This window comes from Camellia sinensis, chromosome 2 (genome assembly GCF_055761805.1).
Source record: "Camellia sinensis isolate YWXY chromosome 2, ASM5576180v1, whole genome shotgun sequence".
NCBI classification, from domain to species: domain Eukaryota; kingdom Viridiplantae; phylum Streptophyta; class Magnoliopsida; order Ericales; family Theaceae; genus Camellia; species Camellia sinensis.
In genome coordinates this window covers 15,315,146-15,332,671 of record NC_138962.1, presented here as the reverse complement: position 1 = coordinate 15,332,671, position 17,526 = coordinate 15,315,146, and the positions used below count along the sequence as shown (strand labels likewise).

General features: G+C 32.3%; 1 pseudogene; it reads right to left on the bottom strand.

Annotated features, from left to right (window-relative positions):
- Positions 1-14,555: 14,555 nt before the first annotated feature.
- Positions 14,556-16,083, bottom strand: LOC145819485 (G-type lectin S-receptor-like serine/threonine-protein kinase At5g35370 pseudogene; annotated as a pseudogene).
- Positions 16,084-17,526: the final 1,443 nt, after the last annotated feature.

Below are 17,526 nucleotides of genomic sequence, written 5' to 3'. Positions count from 1 at the left end.
AGTGTTTTTTTATTGTATGATGTTTGTATGGGACCTAATTAATGGTGACGTGCTTTGGATATTCGTTTCTTATCCAAATCTTTCTTTATTAAAGTAAACCGAAGACCGGGGGGCGGCTTTTAACTTTATCTTCATTAATGTTATTTACTTTGAGATGGAAATGTTAGTTTTTAGTTAAAAATATATATATTATAAATTGTCATATTATTATCTTTATTTTTTTTTTTATAAAATCAAAAAATTAATTAAAATAGTCAATTCCTAAATAATCCTAAATATGATAAATGCTTAAAAAGCGACACTTCATTAGAAAATTTTAAAAAATTTATGATAAAAGTTATAAAAAAAAAACAAAATTATGTATCTACTCTTAAAATTATAAATGAAAAATTATATTTTTTTTTTTGTGAATTGAGTAAAAAATAATTTTTTTTTATGATAAAAATTATACTTTCGTATATGATGTATACCTTATACGTACCTCTTTTTTTTTTTTGGGTACACAGGATAGGATAATCTTTGTGTTCAATATATAACAAACTTACTTATCTTTAAATTTATTTTAATTTTTAATTTTTTAAATTTGTGTTAGAATATTTTGTATAACTTTTGGTGAAAACAATTTTAACGAATTGTTATGATAGTGGTTAGGTTATAGCCAAAAAATAAGACTCTGATAAAATGTTCTGAATGTGGAATTTCTAATAAATAGAAAAAAGTAATGGTTTAAACATGTCAAAATGGCATTTGTATTAGTAAATAATTTTGTTGAAAGCTAACATTTTTGCATTATATCTAGCACTTCAGATTATTCAAAAGAATTATTTTTTGAAAAGAATTTTAGAAATTACATTCCGTCCCTACAAGTTTCTAATCTAATAACAAATAACCTCTTTTATTATTAATAAAATATCAAGTTAATTAATAATTTTTAATGATGTTAGAAATATATTTTAATTAACAATTCAAGTAATTTTATTATTGTTTAAGAGAATAGTTAAAAAAATTATTTTTCAATTAATTTTGTTAAATAATAAATTCTAACCAAAAAAATATTTATAATTTTTAAAGTTACATAGAACAATCCAAATTTTAGGGTATTTGTATTTTACCCAATAATTTTTGTGTGAGACCTAGTCAATACTAAGGCTCTGTTTGTTTACAGAGGTAGAATGAAGGGGATTCATAGTAAGGAGATTAATAGTGAGATGATTGTTACCCTAATCTCATCTCATCTATTACACCTCCAAAACAAACGAGGGCTTAAAGGTGGATTTGGAGAAATATTTCTTTTCTTATCCAAATCTCTGTTCAACAAAGCAAACAGAAGATCAGTAGGACGGCTTTTACAGCTTCCTTCCTGTTCATCAATGCTACTGTAATTTATTTATTAGATAAAAATAATTTAAATGAATTAATCTTTTTAGAAACATATAGAATAATATTTTTAACTTGAAAGAGAAATTTTTAAAATTCTCTATTTATAGATTATTAGATTAAGATGTCCTCTAATTTCAATCTTAATTAAGATGATAAGCTTCACAAATACATTATTTGTTTTCTTCTTAAAATAACAATCAAAATTAGAATTCAAATCAACTATATGTAATCACATAGATGACTGGATACTGAGTTTCTCTCATATTGATCCTTACATAGTTTTTATATTACCGTTACTCTTATACTTCATCAACAAAGTGTGAATTAACCACATTTCAAGTATTCTTTTGTAGAAAAAATTGTTGCGTATCAATAGCATCCGTACTTTCTATTATCATTACTCTTATCTTGTATTCTCTTCCAAACATAAACATAAATAAAAATAAAAATATATTATTAAATATTCTTAGATTATGATATAATGTTGTTTACGTAGTACTAAATATGTTATCTCTTCTCATAACTATCTAATAAATGTGAGTAATATCATATAGTTTTCTAAGACTATTGAATAATTATCCAATAAATATAGGATAAATTACACTTTGCACCGCTATACTTTGTACAAAATCTCACTTTAGTCCCTACATATCAAATTGTGACACTTAACCTCTCACACTTTTGGTCAAGTGTCATATTGACCCTTCTGTTAATAGTAAGGCTAACAGAAGTTATCCTTTAGGGAATTAAGTGTCACAAATTTTGATCTGTGGGGACTAAAATGAGATTTTGTGTAAAGTGCACGGATGCAAAGTGTAATTTATCCTCACATGTTTTTCATGTGACTAACAATGAGGCTAACAGAAGGGTTAAAGTGACACTTGACCAAAAGTGCAGGGGGTTAAGTGTCACGATTTGATATGTAAGGGCCAAAGCAAGATTTGATGTAAAGTGCAGGGGTGCAAAGTGCAATTTACCCATAAGTGTAATAGACCTCACATTATATAAGTTAATCATCACCACTTTGCCAACACCCTTCAAAATATAATTTGACATTACTTATGTGTTATTCCCGACAAATGAATAATAACAAAACATATCAGGTTATCTTTTGTTTTTCAATTACTTGACAAAAATGAGTCAACATTGTATCATTATAGATGTATTATGGATTAAAAATTATAAATCTCTTATATTTTTAAAATACTTAGTATGTCCTAAAAACATACATCAACAAAATTTATTTTTTTATTACATCACTAATTAAAAACACCTTATAAAATAAAAAAAATATCACATAATATTATAAAGGTACTAAAATAATTCGCTTTGAAAAGTCGGAGTTGCGTGCCAAATTTTCAAAGGAGGCGGCTTGCATTTTTCGGTGGAAGCAGGTAAGGTCTGGCCGCATCTTGGCTATGTTTGGCATGGATTTTTTTTTTTTTTTTTTACTATTTTACTAGTAAAAAATAATAAGATAAAATATTACTTTTAAATCATAATTATTTTATTTTTTCTTTCATAAAAATCAAAAAAAGTCAAAAAAACTCATCCCAAACAAAAGCTTTATTTTCCTCACATCACGGTTAAGGTTAAGATTTTGTTGTATTTTTTATTTGTTTTTAAAATTTGATTTCTGATTTTTTATTTAAAAAATAATAATTTAACCAAAAATAATAATAAATAAATAAATACTCATTGTTTTCCATATAATTTTATCTTTTTTTTTATTGAAAATAATTTTTTTAATTAAAGTACTAATAAATCCCAAAATATAATCTGAACTGTTTAATTATTATTTTTCTTATGAACCCAAAGATCCCATTAAAGTAAAAATTACACAAAAGGATAGTCACTTATACATTAGGGTTTAATTTTTGAGTGATAAAAATGAGTTTCTCCAAATATGAAATTATACATTTGAGCAATCTACACTAGATGTTTCGAATTTTTCCTCCTAAAACAAATCTCACATTACAAATAATAACGTAACATTCCAATGTAGCATACTAAAAAACTATCTAGTATACTTTTCCCAAACGTAATAAAGTAACACCAAAAAAAAAAAAAAAAAAAAACTTCTCAGTATACTTTTCCAACGTAACACTCCAATCAATGTAGTTACAAATATAACGCTCCAATGTAACACAAAAAATACTAAAAAATTCCTTTGTGTACTTTTTTTAAATGTAACACTAAAACTTACTAAAGAATTTTTGTACTCCTTTTGAAATAGTTTGAAGAATCCCACATCCCACATCCTTTTTTTTAGAATGTTACATTAGAGTACTACGTTTGAAAAAAATACACTAATGAATTTTTTTATATGTTACAATGGAATGTTACACTAAGAAATTTTTGAGAATATTATATTGGAGTGTTGTGTGTGAAAAAAGTATATTTAGGAATTTTTTTGGAATGTTACATTTTAGTTTTACAGTTTAAAATTATATATTTACCAAAAACTTACTATGTTTGAAGAATCTCACATCCTTTTAGAATATTCGAAGAATCTCACATTTTAAGAAATTCATCCCAAGTTTAATTTCCATAGATTGTGCATCTTACCTTTCTAGTACTAAAGGAAAAAAAAAATAAAGAATGAAAAAACATAATAAAAATTAAAGTATGACCGTAAATTTAATTTCTAAATAATATATTAAATCTACCTTTTCAAAATTAATAGGACTAATTGGTCTCTAAAAAAATTCTTGAGACTAAACGGATCACCATTCTTCAAGATGTGATTTATAGGTAAATTTTCCTATATAAATCCCTAACTATGTTTATCAAAGATGTATTTTCTAAGCTGAAGCACCTAATAAAACAAAATATTCCATCACACATCACCCTCTACATTTTTACATGTCTATTTATAAAAAATTAAAAAATCAACTAAAATATGACATACACACACATACACCCCTCAACTATCACTTTACTCCATGATTGATAAATTTCAATACTATCATCAATTTAAATGAAAAAAAATTGAGAAAATGAAAAAAAAATATGAAAAATTAAAAATATAATTCCGATTGCAAAAAAATCTGAGAGAATCTCAATTGAGAAAGAGAGAGAGATGCTCTTTCTTTTCGACTTCAAATAATTGAGATCTAAAAATTATGAAATATGTTGGATGATTTCTTCGCAAACAAAGAAAGGAAAATCAACAAATAAATAACATATTTATCAAAAGAAAACTAAAAAATTTCAAAAAATTAATCAAAGAAAAAAATATTAAACAAAGAATTGCATCTTAAAAACAAAAATTACGAGAACTATGCAGTATTAGAAGAATTAGCAAGTGTAACCATAAGCTTGATTGCAACTGTTTATAAGTCATAAAATTAAGAAAAAAAGACCAATTGGTATAAAAACACTATATAAATATCAATACTATCAATTTAAACGAGAAAATTTGAAAAAACAAAACAAAATATGAAAAAGCTAATTAAAAACTAAGCTTGATCCTGATTGCAAAAAATCTTAAAGAAAAATTTAATCTCAATGGAGGCTGAGAGAGAGAGTATTGGGGTCCCTTTTCTCAAATTCTTGAAATAAAAAGGTCATGAAATTTGTTCTCATGATTTCTTGACAAGCAAAGGAAAAGACAAAGAAAAATTAGAAATAAATAATATATTTACCAAAAAGAAAACTAAATAATTTGAGAAAATTATTCAATGAATAAAGAAAAATATTAAAAAAGAATTGTAACATAAGAATAAAAACTATGAAAATCAAGCAATATTAAAAGAATTAACCAAATTATAAAACCATCATTGATAGAATTCAATACTATTATCAATTTAAACAAAAAAATTTGAGGAAACGAAACAAAATATGAAAAAACTAATTAAAAAATAAGTCTACAATTCTTATTGCAAAAAAATAGATGTTCGTTCTTTTCAACCTCAAGCATTGAGATACCATCATTGATAAATTTACTACGGTTCACATATCATACAAAAAAGGAAAAAGAGAAATTGGGATACATAAATATCAATACTACAAATTTAAACTAGAAAATTTGGGACAACAGAACAAAATATGAAAAAGTTAATTAGAAATGAAAAGTAATTGTAAAAACACTTAGAGAAAAACTTATTTCAATGGAGACTCAGAGAGAGGGTTGTTTTCTCAATCTCAAGCATTGAGAATGAAATCTGATCTCATGATTACTTGACAAACTGACAAAAGGAAAAGACAAAGGAAAATAAGAAATAAATAATGTGGGGACATGTTTTTAGGCCGTCCACGTGGCCGAGGTTGTTAGCCGAGGTGTCACGTGAGCAGACCATAGTGCTGAGATATAGTGCGATAATACCAAAATTTGAGATATTTTGACAAAGAACTAGAGTCTTAAATGACATCAAGCTACCTATTTGGATAGAGATGAGACTCTTGAGGGAGTTCATCTTAATCTGAATAGTGTGAGTTGTGATAAATGCTAGGGGTGCTCACCAATCCGATTCACCCGAAAAATCCGAACCAAACCGTCCAACCCGATTATACTGTGGGCTGTTTCGACCATGTATTCGGACGGCTGCGGTTCTTCTAAAAATTTTTCAATTTTTTGGTCGGATATCGAATTAAATAAAAAAATATTTGAATAACCCGAACCGACTGACTTAATTATATGTATATAATCCGTTGGTTCTCCGCCTAGGTAAAATAAATTCATTTCTCCAAGACATATTTGACTTTTTTAAATATATACATACTTGAAGTGTGGTTGATATAGTCACATCAACTGACCTTCATCTTTCCAAGGCTTTCCCTTTCCAATAATTTGAGGCAAACCTTTCGTGTCTATCTCTTTCTCTTTAAATTTTACCTTCCCAATACAAAAACTTTTCCATCTTTTGTCTTATTCTCTTTCATCCCACTTTCTCATATATCTCACTCATTTCTATCACCCTTTTCTCTCAACCCTTTCGTCTCTCTCTCTCACCCACCCCCTTCTCTCTATCTTTAACCAGTTCCCTCTCTCCGTCACGATTTGCACCTCCCCCTCTCTGCGACTGTGGCAACGGCGTGAGATCATGGAAGTGGTGATGGCTTGAGATCGACTACGCTGAGATTACAGCGCTGATGATTGTGATCTTTTTTTTTTAAGATCTGTTTTTGCTTCTTCCTTATCTCTTGAAACCCTCCTCTTCCCTTTCTTGCCTAGAAACCCTTTCTTTTTCCTCACACCCTTTAGTAGACAAGGTCAGTAAAGAACAGTATTGGTGATGATGAGCGATGGTGTTGCGATGAGCGAAGACAATGGTTGCGGCGATAATCCGTAATTTCTAAGTGTATATACATCAGGTGTAATCTGTAATCCGCTACTCATCTATATTATGTCACTCTTTGTCACTGATCTGTATTTATGAGCTTAATTTGTTGTTTTGAATTCTCAATTCTATTTTTTCATTTTTTTTTTCCATTCCTGTTACTTTTTCGAAATCGACCGAACCGACCGCCAAGCTGTGACTTTCCATTCGGTTGATTTCGAATTGCAGTTCGGTCAACAACGGATAACTGATTGTCCAACCCGAATGTGTCGGTTCGGCTGACGGGCCAAGGATAAACCCGAGCCGAACTGACCCGTGAACACCCCTAATAAATGCTATCCTTGTAAAGGATAGAGTCCCATAAAATAAGACTTCTAAGGGAAATTGGGCATTGATCATTACAAAAGAAAGGCACCCTTCATGGGTCCAAGGTATGCTTTATTTGAGACGCTTTTACGCTTTCATTGTTGAAGTTTAAGTACTTGTATTGATATCTGTGAGAGATAAGATTACTAACTTGATCGTCAGAGTGCCCCTGGGTGGACGAACCACCGCGGTATTCTCATATTCTTGTTGACAGGTGTTCGGGCTTAATCTATTTTGCCGGTACTCTCCAGCTGAGTTCCCTGTTTGGTTGTGTGGTCAGGAATCAACATCCACAATTTGGTGTCGTCTGTGGGATCTTAGTTAGAATAGATCGCCATCATCGTGCAAGATCAACATGTCGACAACGACTAATTTAGCAAAAATAGAGAATGTGTCGACATTAGCGAAATGAAGACCCTTCTAGAAGGGATGCAAAGACAGGGGGCATGAGCGCTCCTGAGAGATGACTTTCAAGTATAGAAAGATCAGCCTCAGTAAGACAGGGGGCAGTAAGCAGATTCCGGATTTCAGATTCCAGAAGACAAGATCTCGGCCTAGATGAGTAGGTCCGAGAAGACAAGAGCTCAGCCTAAGTGAGCAGATCCCGAATCCCAGATCCTAGAAGACAAGATCTCGACCTAGATGATTAGGTCCGAGAAGACAAGAGCTCAGCCTAAGTGAGCAAATCCCGGATTCTAGATCCTGAATCCCGGATCCCAGATCTAGAAGACAAGATCTTGGCATAGATGATTAAGTCCGAGAAGACAATACCTTAGCCTAAGCAAGCAAATCCCAGATTCCAAATCCCAGATCCTAAATCCCAAAAAACAAGATCTATTCCTAGATGATTAAGTCCGAGAAGACAAGAGCTTAGCTTAAGTGAACAGATCCTGAATTCCAGATCTCGGATCCCAGATTCGAGAAGACAAGATCTCGGCCTAGATGAGTAAGTTCGAGAAGACAAGAGCTCAGCCTAAGTGAGCAGATCCCGGATTCCAAATCCCGGATCCTAGATCTTAAAAGACAAGATCTCAGTCTAGATAATTAAATCCGAAAAGACAAGAGCTCAGCCTAAGTGAGCAGATCTCGGATTCCAAATCTCAAATCCCAGATCCCAGGAGACAAGATCTCAACCTAGATGAGTAGGTCCGAGAAGACAAGAGCTCAGCCTAAATGAGCAAATCCCAAATCCTTAAAGACAAAAAAAAAGCACACAAGATCAGACTGAAGTCGACCAGGTTCTGCCTGCCGGCAGAAGGCCATCTGTACAAAAGGACTTTTACTAAATCTCTATTGCGATGTGTACATCTTTCCGAGGTTGAATACTTTTTACATGAGATCCGTGCAGGAGGAAGATCCCTTGCCCACAGAGCTATATCATAGGGATTTTGGTGACCCTACATGCAAAAGGATGCCAAAGCCTATGTAAAAAAACGTGAAAATGTTGTTGGAATCCATGATTGTGCGATAAGACCGAAATGTCTTATAGCGATGTTCTTATGGTGAACATGACGAATAACTTAGACTTATTATATGGCAAAGTTGAATTATACTTGCATATAATAGAGTTAAACTAAGTTGGCGATATTTCTGAATGAAACATGACGAATAACTTAGACTTATTATATGGCAGAGTTGAATTATACTTGCATATGATAGAGTGAAACTAAGTTGGCAATGTTTCTGAATGAAATATAACGAATAACTTAGACTTATTATATGGCAGAGTTGAATTATACTTGCATATAATAGAGTTAAACTAAGTTAACGATATTTCTGAATAAAACATGACGAAAAACTTAGACTCATTATATGACAGAGTTAAATTATACTTACATATAATGGAGTTGAACTAAGTTGAATTAACCTAGACTTGCTATATCGAAAGAGTCAAACTCAGAATGGAACTAAGTTCATTAACAGAGAAACCAAGATTGAAACACCTCGGGAAGCTTTTGTTTGAATCTGACTTCGACAAAAGACCATAGTCACATGTTTAATGTGAACTTAAGTAGAACTTAGGTTCACATTAGAGGGGCAGGGAGTTAGAGTGATGAGCAAACTTAAGAGCTTGACACTTGTTGAAATTTTCAGAAATGAGCTTAACACTTGTTGAAATTTCGGAGAAATTTACAAGTTGAAGTTAGCCGATGCAATGATGAATAAGATGTCCGAGGTACATGTTACCCGAGGTGACCAACCAGGCTGTTAAAACTTGGAAAGGATAAAGTCTTAACAGAAGATAGCGTATGGAGGTAAAAAAGCAATAACACTTGTGAAAATATTGTTATTTTTAAAGTATTAGCCGAGGTATGAAAATGGTTAGCCAAGGCAAACAGTCAAGGTTTATCTGAGGTATTATATCCCGGATTTATTATACAGTTAAGGTACACTTTGAAGAAATGCAAAAATATTCTCAGTTTGAAAGCATGAAAAGTACGAAAGAAAGCATTAAACATGTATAGAAGAAAAGACGGCATACATTCAACACTTGGAAAAAAATATAAGACTTGCATTCAGAAAAAAAAAACTTATTCAGATACAAAAAGGCATTTCGGCCTGGCATAAAAGATTACTTGTTCATCTACAAAGATAAAAGAGGCACATCGGCCAAATATAAAGCTAACATTTTTCAAACAAAAGATTATAGCTGTCCAAAAGTAAGAAGGAAAAGTACAAAAAGGAGGAAAAAATCAAAGTTCATGCATTTTCCACAGTCTACATTGCCTTGGCAATTGGCGTTGTGTCAGCCTCGGCAGACAGTTGGGCAGATTTTTCAGCTTGGACCTCAGCTTCGATCTCACGCAGTGTGTCATCTAAGCTCTTGTTGGCAGTCTCGATCTCGGCCTCAGACGTGGTCTTTTGAACCTCATCTTCCTCATCCTGAGTTAAGTCAAGAACTTGCTCATTCAGAGTTGGGGACTTGACCCCAGCAGTAGCTTCAGATTCTTTCTCGGCAACCTTAGCCTCGGCCTCTTCCTTGTCTCTGGCCTCTTCGTCGTCAACTTCTTCTACTTCCTCGGCCTCATCCTCACATTGATTGGGAGGAGGGAAAGGGACATTAAGCTAACCCATATCACGGAGGGTTGAGTCCTCAGGGACAGACATCTTTTTGAGGGCTGTCATCCAGTCTAGATAGTAGCCTTTGTTGCAGGCCATGTTGACTTGTTTTTTCGGCCTTAGCAATGGCCTCAGCTTTGGCAGCAGTAACTTGGTCCACTTGCTTCATGTGTTTCTCTTTCGAGATATTGAGTTGCTGGAGGCATGAGCATGTTGGATTGACTATAAGGAGATGGAGTGGATTGCACAGTTATAACATCAGGGATGTCAACAAAAAGGTCTTCTACGACAAGAGTTCGGCGAGACATGTCATCGTTGGTTACTCCGATGGTTACTTACAGATAAAGCGATTGGAAAATTATCAAGGTCTAAAACTAGGAGCTTAGGACCTCAGTGTTTCCTATTCCTAGTTCTAGCTGCAAGATTGTCGCTATGTCAGTGTTTTCACTTCCATTGAGATGGTGGGTTGATGTGTGAAACAGTTGATGAATTGCTTGGCTATTAGTCTGGTTCAGCTAGTAGAGTTTGAACCTTGGGCACAAAGGGAGTCTTCATAGTAATGAATGCTTCAAGAACAACGATGATGGGTTGCAGAGGCCAAGAGAAAGAGAGTCTAGGGACACAGATAGAGACGAAATAAGAAAATGAAATGGCTTTACTGGAATTAGAAAAATATGGCAAAAAGTTATGATATCGAGTCCTAATGTGCCCGTGCTGACATCAGGCGGCGGAGGCAGAACTGATGCGACATGATGGGGACGTGATTGGAACATGATGATCTTGATTGAGAAGTGTGATCTCAGTTGAGATATTGATCTCGGTTGAGATGACGATCTCAATTGAGATGGTGATCTTGGTTCACATGATGACCTCAGTTGAGATATTGATCTCGGTTGAGATGGCGATCTCGATTGAGATGGTGATCTTGGTTAACATGATTTCAGTTGAGATGTTGATTTTGATTGAGATGTTGAATTTGAAAGGGAGCAAAACTTGTTTATTCTTGGTTTCTGATGAGTTGATACTAGGATCTTGATGTTCTTGAACTAGTAAGTCATGATCTCTACTAGCAGTGCGATCTCTGTCGAGATGTTGGACTTAGATAAAATGGAACATGATGGTTCATAGTTCTTGATTCTTGATTCTTGACAAGTGGACATTTGAGTCCTTGTTTCTTAGTGCCAACGAGTCACAATCTTTGTTGGGGAAGTACATGTATAGGTTCCATCACCTCAGTTTGCCGAGGTAATAGAACCTAGGGGGCAATTGTGGAGACATATTTTTAGATAATCCACGTGACCGAGGTTGTTAGCCGAGGTGCCACGTGGGCGGACCATGGTGTCAAGGTATGGTACGATAATACCGAAATTCGAGATATTTGGATAGAGGACTAGAGTTCTAGACAACATCAAGCTACCTATTTAGAAAAAGATGGGACTCTTGAGGAAGTTCATCTTAATTTGAATAATGTGAGTTGTGATAAATGTTATCCTTGTAAAGGATAGAGTCCTATGAAGTAAGACTTCTAAAGGAAGTTGGACACTGATCATTATAAAAGTAAGGCATCCTCATAGGTTTAAGGTATACATTATTTGAGATGCTTTTATGCTTTCATTATTGTAGTTTAAGTACTTATATTAATATCTGTGAGAGATAAGATTACTAACTTGATCGTTGAAGTACCCTCGGGTAAACGAACCAGCGCGGTATTCTCATATTCTTGTTGGCAAGTGTTTGGGCTTAATCTATTCTGCCAGTACTCTCCAGCTGAGTTCGCAGTTTGGTTATATGGACGGAAATCAACACCCACAAATAATATATTTATCAAAAGAAAACTAAATAATTTGATAAAACTAATCAAAGAATAAGGAAAATATTAAAAAAGAATTGTAACATAAAAATAATAACTCTAGAAATCAACCAAAATTAAACGAATTAACCAAATTATAAAACATCATTGATAAATTTCAATACTATCATCAATTTAAACTAAAAAAATATGAAAAAATGAAAAAAAAAATATATATATATATATATATCGAAAAACTAAGTAGAAACAAAATCTATAATTATAATTGCAAAAAAATCTGAGAGACTTAATCTCAATGGATATAAAGTAAGAGATGTTCGTTCTTTTCAACATCAAGTATTGAGATCTAAAAGTTATGAAATATGTTCTCAGGATTTTTGAAAACAAACAAATGAAAAAGACAAAAATAAAAAATAAATCAACAAATAAATAACATATTTATCAGAAGAAAACTAAACTACTTGAGAAATTTATCAAAGACTAAAAAATATTAAACAAAGAATTGCAACTTAAAAATAAAAAGTACGATAACTAAGTAGTAATACCAGAATGACCAAGAAACCATAACCAAATTATAAAATCATAATTGATAAATTTATAACAGTTCATATCTCATATAATTAAGAAAAAAGAGAAAATGGAATAAAAGCACCTTTATAAATATCAATCCTAAAAATTTAAACTAGAAAATTTGGGAAAAGAAAACAAAATATGAAAAAATTAATTAGAAACTAAGACTATAATTCTTATTGCAAAAAACGAGGCTTGTTTTTCTCAATCTCAAGCAATGAGATCAAAATATTATGAAATATGTTCTCATGATTTCTTGACAAACATACAAAGGAGAAGATAAAGGAAAATAATATCGAAAGAAAACTAAATAATTTGAGAAAATTAATCAAAGAATCAAGAAAATATTTAAAAAGAATGGAAACATAAGAATAAAAACTATGAAAATCAAGCAATATTAAAAGAGTTAACTAAGTTATAAACAAAACAAAATATGAAAAGGTCAATTAAAAACTAGGTATACAATTCTGGTTGCAAAAAAATCTCATAGAAACTTAATCTCAATGGAGACGGATAAACAAATGTTCATTCCTTTCATCCTCAAGCATTGAGATGCCATCATTGATAAATTTGCAATAGTTCATATGTCATGCAATAAAGAAAAAAGATTGGGATAAAAGCACCTATATAAATATCAATACTATCAATTTAAACTAGAAAATTTGAAAAAACGAAACAAAATATGAAAAAGTTAATTATAAATTAAAACTATAATTCTAATTGTAAAAAATCTTAGAGAAAAACTTAATCTCAATGGTGACTTAGACAGAGAGATCCGTTTTTCTCAATCTTAAGCATTGAGATCAAAAAGTTACAAACTATTCTCATAATTACTTGACAAACAGACAAAGGAAAATAATAAATAAATAATATATTTATAGAAAAAAAACTACATAATTTAAGAAAATATTATTTATTGTTTTGTTTTACTTTATCTATTTGTTTGTTTGCCAAGAAATTGTGAGAACAAAATTGATTGCTTTTGGGTCTCAATGCTTAATATTAAAACGCAATCAATTTTGTTCCTACAATTTCTTGGCAAACAAACTAATAGATAAAGTAAAATAAAGCAATAAATAATATATATATATATATATATTCATCAAGAAGAAAACCAAATAATTATAGAGAAATAATTAAAAAACAAAACCCAAATAGTACACATTAATGTGTGTTTGGAAAGGGAAAAATTGGGTACACACTTAACCTTTGGCATAGTGCACAAAGTAGTTGGCCTAAAATTTGAAGGGGTTTTTTTTTTAAGGTCCCTGGTATTATGATTTTATAGCATAAAGGACACCAAATATTTTCATAATGTCTAAGGTCCCTCAACAATATTTTCATAATATCTAAGGTCCCTCAACCTTGATCCAGAGAAATTTCAGTCCAGAGAAATTTCAGTCCAGAGAAAATTGGTCCAGAGAAATTTGGTCCAGAGAAATTTCAGTGCAGAGAAAATTGGTCCAGAGAAATTTGGTCCAGAGAAATTTCAGTGCAGAGAAAATTGGTCAGAGAAATTCTGGCTCAGAGAAATTTCTCTGGACCAAATTTCTCTGGATGAGTTTCTCTACTTTTCTTCTCACTCACATCCAAATCATTGTGATTCATTAGGTAAGCAACATTCTTCAACTGAATTCAACTGGAAAAATTTCACATTGTAATATGTAAGCAACATTAGAATGGGATAACAATGGCAACTTACCAGAACCAGAGAAACTCTTGAAAAATCTGAGTATTTCTCTAGTTTGTTATTGAAATATCAATTGAGAATTTCTTTGGTTTATTAAAAATAACAATTGAGAATTTCTCTGGTTTGTAATATTTTTTAAAAAATTTCTGCAAGTCCAGAGAAAATCTATCCAGAGAAATTTCAACCCAGAGAAATTTCCATCCAGAGAAATTTCAAACCAGAGAAATTTGAAATTTCTCTGATTTGTTCAATTTTTTTGATTTTCTATGTTTTGCAAATGTCTCATCCAATTCCCAAAAATGGTGCAAATCAGAGTATTTTTTGGTGATTTAAACACTGGAATATCTTGTCAATAATTGCCTTAAATCACATGTGGTTTTCGTTTTGGGGGAATAAAATGAGCAACTTTGTAAAGAAATTTTAATCAACGGAAAAAAAAGAAAAAAGAATTCAAATGAATTAGAGCACTGAGAGAAGAAATCTATGGGTTATAAAATGAATTCAATTCTCAACATGACATCATTACACCTTTATACATACTAAAGATTCAAAAAACATGATTTCCAAACCAGAGAAAATTCACAGAGAAAATGCCAAATTTCTCTGGACAACACTTGAGGACTAGTTCAATCCAAACCAGAGAATTTCTCTGGATCAACCCAGAGAAAATTCAGTTCAAACCAGAGAATTTCTCTGGATCAACCCAGAGAAAATTCAGTTCAATTCACTAACATCTTGATTAGCAGCTACCACAGTAAAGATAAAACAAAAAAATCCACATGCATCTTAAAACTTAATCGACGCCCATAAAAGCGCAAAAAGTTCAAAGACTCCAGCCTTGGCTGACCCACAGGTATCTCACATTCCAACATGCCAACAACACTAACCATATTCGGTCTAAGTGCTGGCTCTTCGTGGACACAACACAAAGCCACACGCACCAACTTCTCCACTTCTTCATTAGTGACCCGCCCCTCTAGCCTCAGATCAGCAACTTCCAAGTACTTTCCTTGCTCGTGCATTTCCAGTGCAAAGAGTGGGAAATAAACAAGTTGTGGCGGTCCTGATGAAGATGATGAGTAGCCACCACCACTAGTATCATCATCAATACTATGGCTTTGTGTTCGTATTGAGCAGTTTTTTCTTCCACTCACAATTTCAAGCAATACCATTCCAAAACTATAAACATCGGTTTTGTCTGAGATTGCAGAGCTAGTAAGCCATTCAAGAGCAAGATAGCCACGAGTACCTCTCATTGTTGTGAATAGACCAGACTGTTCAGGGCCTAGAAGTTTTGAAAGCCCAAAATCAGAGATTTTTGCCGGGAATTGGTCATGCAAGAGTATGTTCTCCGGCTTGACATCACAATGGATGATCTTCTGTTGGCACCCACTGTGCAAGTATGCAAGCCCACGTGCAGTTCCAAGCGCTATTTCAACCCTTTCTTGCCATTCTAAAACTGGTCCATTACCAAAGAGGGTTCGGTCTAAGGAGCCACGATTCATATACTCATAAACCAACAATCGTTCTCTCCCTTGAGCACAAAAGCCTCTCAACTTGACCAAATTGACATGATGAATATTTCCTATAATTGCAATCTCAGTGCAGAAATCCTTCATCCCTTGAATGCCTAAATTAGTGATCTTCTTTACCGCAACTAGAGATTTATCTGGGAGAGTACCCTTGTATACTGCACCAAACCCACCTGATCCAATCTGAGTGTTGAAGTTATCAGTTGCATCCTTTAGCTCTGTATACTCGAATCAAGAAGAGCGGACACCGACGCCTTCAATGGCGCAGTTGACCATCTAAAAGCGCCATCTTGATCGGTAATTGAAATCCCATCAAGGGTTAGACTCATCTTTCCTGAATTCGAAATGGGAGCATCACGATTAGCAGACCAAGTGATAGCATTGGATGCCATGTGAATGACACACAAATAGAAGTTTGTTTGCTGACCATTATTTGAATGTGAAGCAGAAACAGAGAGCCCATGTAGAGAGAGAAAGTGAGTAGAAAGAGAGAAGGAATGGGGTGAGGGACCTTAGACTACAAAAGAACAGATTGTGGACCTAATCCATTACTAAAAGTTGGATAGGGACCTTAGACCGATTTTCCCAAATTTGAACCCATAACCTCAAGGTTATTAGGTCAAAATTTTACCATTGAACCAATAGTCACCCCTAATTATAGAAAAATAATTAAAAATAAAAAATAAAAAATATTAAACTAAGAATTGTAAAATAACTTATGAAATGTCATAATTAAGGAAACCGAGAAATTGAGAGTATAGATTATAAATTTGATTGCCAAGAATTTGAGAAGGAACTTAGTCTCGATGGAGATTGTGCGAAAGATGTCCATTTTTTTAACATCAAGCATTGTGACTCAAAAGTAAAGAATTTTGATCTCAGTATTTCTTGGGAAACAAATTAATAGATAAAGTAAAATCAAGCAAGAATTAATATATATTCACCAAGAAAGAAACCAAATAAAGAGAGAAAAATTATCAAAAATAAAGAAATTAGAAATTAAGATTATAATTTTCTTTGCCAAGAAATCCGAGAAAGAGATGTTCGTTCTTTTAAACCTCAAGCATTGAGATCTATGAAATATGTTCTCAGGATTTCTTGGCAAACAAACAAACGAAAAAAACAAAGAAAAATCAACAAATAAATAACATATTTATCAAAAGAAAACTAAACAATTTGAGAAAATTAATCAAAGACTACAAAATATTAAACAATAATAAAAACTATGAAAATCAAACAGTAACCATAACCAAATTATAAAACCATCACTCATAAATTTGTAACAGTTCATGTGTCATACAATTAAGGACAAAGAGAAATTAGGATAAAAGCACCTCTATAAATTTCAATACTATCAATTTAAATAAAAAAAATTGGGAAAATGAAACAAATTTCATTGTCCAATCCAGTGTGCTTGTCATTTGGATAGTCGAAGAGTGAATCGATAAAGGAAAAAATAGTGCAAGGGGAACAAATTAAGCCAATATATACAAAACTCTCCATCATTGTCATATTCATATATACTGGTATGCGAGCACAACAGTTAAACATCAATAATTGAACGAGTTAGGAACAGAATTAAACGGATCAATTTGTACCACATGTAGTTGGAAAATCATTTCCCAAGTAGACATATAATTATGGGCAAATAACCAAACTGGTTTCTCAAAGAAATCATTAAATAAGAGAAGTCAAGTGTAATGAGTTATTTGTTTTTAAGTATTCAAGGAAGGCAAGCTCAAACCCCATGCCTCTAAAAACAATTGAACATTATTCAGAAATTGTTTCAGCCTAAAAGTCTATATCTTAGAATACAGAGCATCTCACCAATATAAT